The sequence below is a fragment of the Nansenia antarctica genome (genome assembly GCF_963989245.1).
Source record: "Nansenia antarctica genome assembly, contig: SCAFFOLD_286, whole genome shotgun sequence".
NCBI lineage: Eukaryota > Metazoa > Chordata > Actinopteri > Argentiniformes > Microstomatidae > Nansenia > Nansenia antarctica.
In genome coordinates, this window is record NW_027663282.1 from 57,501 (window position 1) to 62,500 (window position 5,000).

The 5,000-nt window shown below is 47.7% G+C and overlaps 1 protein-coding gene across 1 annotated transcript in view; it reads right to left on the reverse strand.

The window, feature by feature from the left end:
- Positions 1 to 5,000, reverse strand: part of LOC308175162 (signal-induced proliferation-associated 1-like protein 3) — a gene marked incomplete at its 5' end in the record, with an annotated part of 46,080 nt that overhangs the window by 31,475 nt on the left and 9,605 nt on the right. The window lies entirely within an intron of this gene.

Here is a 5,000-nt window from a genome sequence, read left to right on the forward strand (position 1 = left end):
TCTGATTTATGAGAAAGTGAAGTCTGCAGTGCTTAAATCTTATGAACAGGTTCCGGAGGCCTACAGACAGAAATTTAGGAATTGGAGGAGAAACAAGAGTCAGACACATCTTGAGTTTGCAAGAGAATTAGTTTTGCATTTCAATCGCTGGTGCAAGGCGTCTGATGTAGATGATTTTGATGATTTGTGTGATCTGATTGTACTGGAGCAATTTAAAAATGCTATTCCCCAGAATATAGCCACTTATATTAGTGAAAAGCAGGTGACTACTCCTGCTGAAGCTGCTGCGTTGGCAGATGATTTTACATTGACTCATAGCAGGGGTAAGTTTGGAGAGCCGCGCATGTTTGGTGAGTCTCGCGCTTATGTGCCAGAGTCTGGGTTTCAGAGGAGTACCTTTGGTTTTGATATGCCACCTGCTGGTCAGTCAGTTGCAACTGATTTTGGTCGTAGAGGTCAGAATAGTTCAAGGAGTTATGAGAATCAGAATAGTTCAAGGAGTTATGAGAATCAGAATAGTTCAAGGAGTTATGAGAAAGTGTGCAGTCACTGCCATAAAAAGGGGCATGTTAAATCTGAATGCTATGCTTTAAAGTCTAGAGGTAAGCCTTGGGCTCCAGTGTCTCATGGGGATGGGGCTAAAGGGGCTGGTTGCGCGGCGCCGGTGGTGCAGCGGGTTAAGTCTGCTGCCCAAGCCTGTGATTCGCTGTCCCAGGTGCGCTCTACACATGTTGAGTCTCCACAATCCTCTGACCTTGAATCTTACTTGCCATTCCTTACAGATGGTTTGGTGTCCCTCGTCGGTGGGGATGAGAAGGTCCCAGTAAACATTTTACGGGATACTGGGGCATTTGATTCGTTTATTTTAGCTTCTGCTTTGCCATTTTCTGATGCCTCTGACACAGGTGACTCCATTCCCATTCGTGGTATGGGTTTGGCTATATTGCATGTTCCTCTGCACAGAATAATTCTTTCATCTGATTTGTTTCAGGGTGAGATGACTGTGGGTGTGCGCCCAGCGTTGCCCTGTGAGGGGGTGACCATGATCATGGGTAATGGCTTGGTTGGTGCACGAGTGTGGGCAGATGTGGCGCCACCTGTGGTGGTTACGTCTGTGCCAGTATTTAAAAGCAAGCCTGATGAAAGCGAACGGGAGTTTCCTGAGGTGTTCACTGCGTGTGCCGTAACTCGTGCCATGAGCCGTGCCACGCCTGACCCTGACAAAATGGTGGATGATGTGGAGCATGTGATATCACTGTCTGATTTTCCCCTGTCTGTCCCTCACAGTGAACTGGTGAGAGAGCAGCGGGCAGATCCAAGTCTGAAAGAGCTGTTTGAGGGAGCTCTCCCTGCTGGGGGGGTGAGGAACAGCGCCCATGCCTATTTCATTCACAATGAGGTATTGGTGAGGAAGTGGGTTCCCCATGGCGTTGAGTTTGTGGGAGACCCCATTTACCAAATTGTTGTGCCCTCCAAGTATCGCAGCTTGGTTCTGCAGGTGTCACATGATGAGGGTGGACACCTAGGAGTTTCTAAGACCTATGATCGCATCCTCCGTTACTTCGTTTGGCCTCGCCTTAAGAGGGATGTGGCAGCCTATGTAAAAACATGTCATACATGTCAGTTGACAGGAAAGCCGAATCAGAGCATTACACCGGCTCCATTGAGTCCGATTCAGGCAACCAGTCAACCGTTGGACCATCTCATTATTGATTGTGTAGGTCCCCTCCCTCCGTCTCGTACTGGGGCTAAGTATTTGCTGACAGTTATGTGCCAGGCTACCAGGTATCCTGCAGCTTATCCCTTACGCAATATCACCACCAAGTCTGTAGTCCGTGCCTTGACTCAGTTCATTTCAATCTTTGGCATACCAAAAATCATCCAGTCTGACCAGGGTTCTAATTTCTCTTCCCATCTGTTCGCTCAGGTCCTGAAACAGCTGCGCGTTAAGCACAACAGGGCGTCAGCCTATCACGCGCAGAGCCAGGGCGCATTGGAGCGATTCCATGCAACTTTGAAATCTTTGTTGCGCGCCTACTGTACTGAGCTGGACGGAGATTGGGAGGAGGGGCTTCCTTGGATGATGTTAGCCGCCAGGGAGGTGAGCCAGGAAAGTACGGGTTTTAGTCCCAATGATCTGGTGTTCGGACACACAGTACGTGGCCCCTTGGCCGTTATCCAAGATGATTGGAAAGAGTCCGAACCACCAAAAAACTTGCTTGGATACGTGCTCGGCTTTAAGCATAGGCTTTATGAAGCCGGTGAGCTGGCAAAAGAAAAACTAGCTAGTGCACAAAAGAAAATGAAACGCCTTTATGACCGCCGAACTGAGCCACGGAAGTTTAGCCCGGGTGATCAGGTTCTGGCACTCTTGCCCATGGTTGATTCCCCCTTTTGTGCTAAATTTACTGGTCCACATACTATAGTAAAGCAAGTGTCTGATCTTAATTACCTGATTGCTACACCTTTGCGTAGGAAGCCTAATCAGCTCTGCCACATTAATTTATTGAAACCGTATTATGACCGTGTGTCTGATTCTGTGGAGCAGGCGTCAGTTCCTGTTCGTCCGGCGTGTGTAGCCAGTACAGTAGGGGATTCCCCTCAGGTGGTGGCAGAGCCTGAGGAGGATGGCCTATCCAGTCCCGGCCAGGAGTTGTTGACTGGAAGATTGAAAAATTCAGAGTCCCTTCGTGATCTTGGGAGCTCGTTGGGGCATTTAACAGAGGTTGAACGTACCCAACTGCTGCATCTTGTTAAGGATTATCCATCCATTTTTGGTGACACTCCCACGCAGACTCCCTTAATCGAACACGATATAGATGTAGGGGATGCTTCACCTATCAGACAGCGTTTTTATAGAGTTAGTCCTGACAAACGTAAACACGTGGACTCCGAGATCAGGTATATGCTTGAGACTGGTATTGCAGTGCCTACCTCGTCCAGCTGGGCGTCCCCGTGTCTCACAGTTCCAAAGCCTGATCACACACTGCGGTTTTGTACAGACTTCCGCAAAGTGAATAGTGTGACAAAGCCAGATTCGTATCCTCTTCCCAGGATGGAAGATTGTATTGACCAAGTAGCCTCCGCTAAGTTTATTAGCAAATTTGACTTGCTCAAAGGATTTTGGCAGGTGCCTTTATCCAAGAGGGCTCGTGAAATATCGGCGTTTATAACCCCCTCTGGTCTTTATGAGTATACTGTCATGCCCTTCGGTCTTAGAAATGCTCCAGCCACATTCCAACGGCTGATGAACATGGTTGTAGGTGGTTTGGAGGGGTGCGCTGTATATCTAGACGACGTCGTCATCTATTCTGACTCGTGGTCCACCCATCTTCAGCGTGTGCGTGCCTTGTTCGACCGCTTGGCTGGTGCGTGCCTCACCGTCAACCTGGCAAAGTGTGAGTTTGCCAGGGCATCGGTGAGGTACCTCGGTCGAGTGGTTGGTCATGGTAAAGTCTCTCTGGTCCAGGCTAAGGTGCAGGCTATAGAGCAGTACCCCAGACCTACCACTAAGAAAGAGCTGCAGCGTTTCTTAGGGCTAGTAGGCTATTATCGCAGCTTCTGTCGCAATTTTTCAACGGTAGTCACTCCACTTACTAACCTCCTGAGAGGTGACGCAATGTATGTTTGGAGTACAGAATGTCAACAGGCCTTTGTTAATGTTAGAGCTCTTCTTTGTGCTGCTCCAGTGTTGGCTGCTCCTCTTATGGATGAACCCTTCAAGTTACAGGTCGATGCCAGTCACGTGGGAGCAGGGGCGGTGCTTCTACAGACCGATGAATTTGGCATTGACAGACCTGTTAGTTTTTTTTCAAAAAAGTTCAACTCTTGTCAGCTCAATTATTCAGTAATTGAAAAGGAAGCCCTTGCCTTGGTCTGGGCTCTCCATCATTTTGATGTGTACATTATGTCCGGTCTCGCTCCATTGGTAGTCTTCACGGATCACAATCCGTTGATCTTTCTCAATTCTTTAAAGTGCCCTAACCAGAGACTGATTCGCTGGTCATTATTTTTACAATCGTATACTCTGGACATACGTCACATAAAAGGGAAGGACAATGTAGTGGCAGATGCATTGTCCAGGGCCCCTTGTTAAAATTGTTTTTGTGTTAACTAATTTCCTGTTTTTACCCTTCTACTGTTCCTGCTCCTCTTAATTATGGCTTCATAGGTACCTGTTGCCGAGGTTGGAGTAATGGTGGTTGGTCCTGAATACAGGTGATCTGGGTTTGTTCGTTTATATATTATTTTACTGTGGTGTGTTTCCCTGTTGTTCAGTGTTCCCTTGGGGACCCTGTTTCTATGGGAGGGGGTGTGACGGCCCTGGCCCCATATTGTGTCCTGGCCTGTAATAAACATCTGTTTCCCTGTCTGCAGAGAGTACTCCTGCTGGACAGGGTTACTAATCAGCAGAATGCAGGTCAGCTGGTGGACAGCTGATTGTGCCCCACCTGGTTCCAGGATCCAGGGCATAAAAGATCTATGCAGGCCTCAGTATTGAGGCCCCCTTCTAGGCACCATTATTTGTCTTATTTGTTTGTTCCTTGTTTCACACCATGCAACACTCACCTCACCACTTTCCACTACACTCACACTACACCACTGATTTACTGACTACCACACCTCATCTTATTATTGTATTTAGCCTCATTTAGTTTATAATAAAACATTTATTTTCATTACTTTAAAGATCGTGTGTGTGTCTCCCGTCTTTTGTCATGGTCATGAGCCTGGCCGTGACACAGTGTACTAAAGCACCAGAGTACCAGTGTACTAAAGCACCAGAGTACTAAAGCACCAGAGTACCAGTGTACTAAAGCACCAGAGTACTAAAGCACCAGAGTACCAGTGTACTAAAGCACCAGAGTACCAGTGTACTAAAGCACCAGAGTACCAGTGTACTAAAGCACCAGAGTACCAGTGTACTAAAGCACCAGAGTACCAGTGTACTAAAGCACCAGAGTACCAGTGTACTAAAGCACCAGAGTACCAGTGTACTA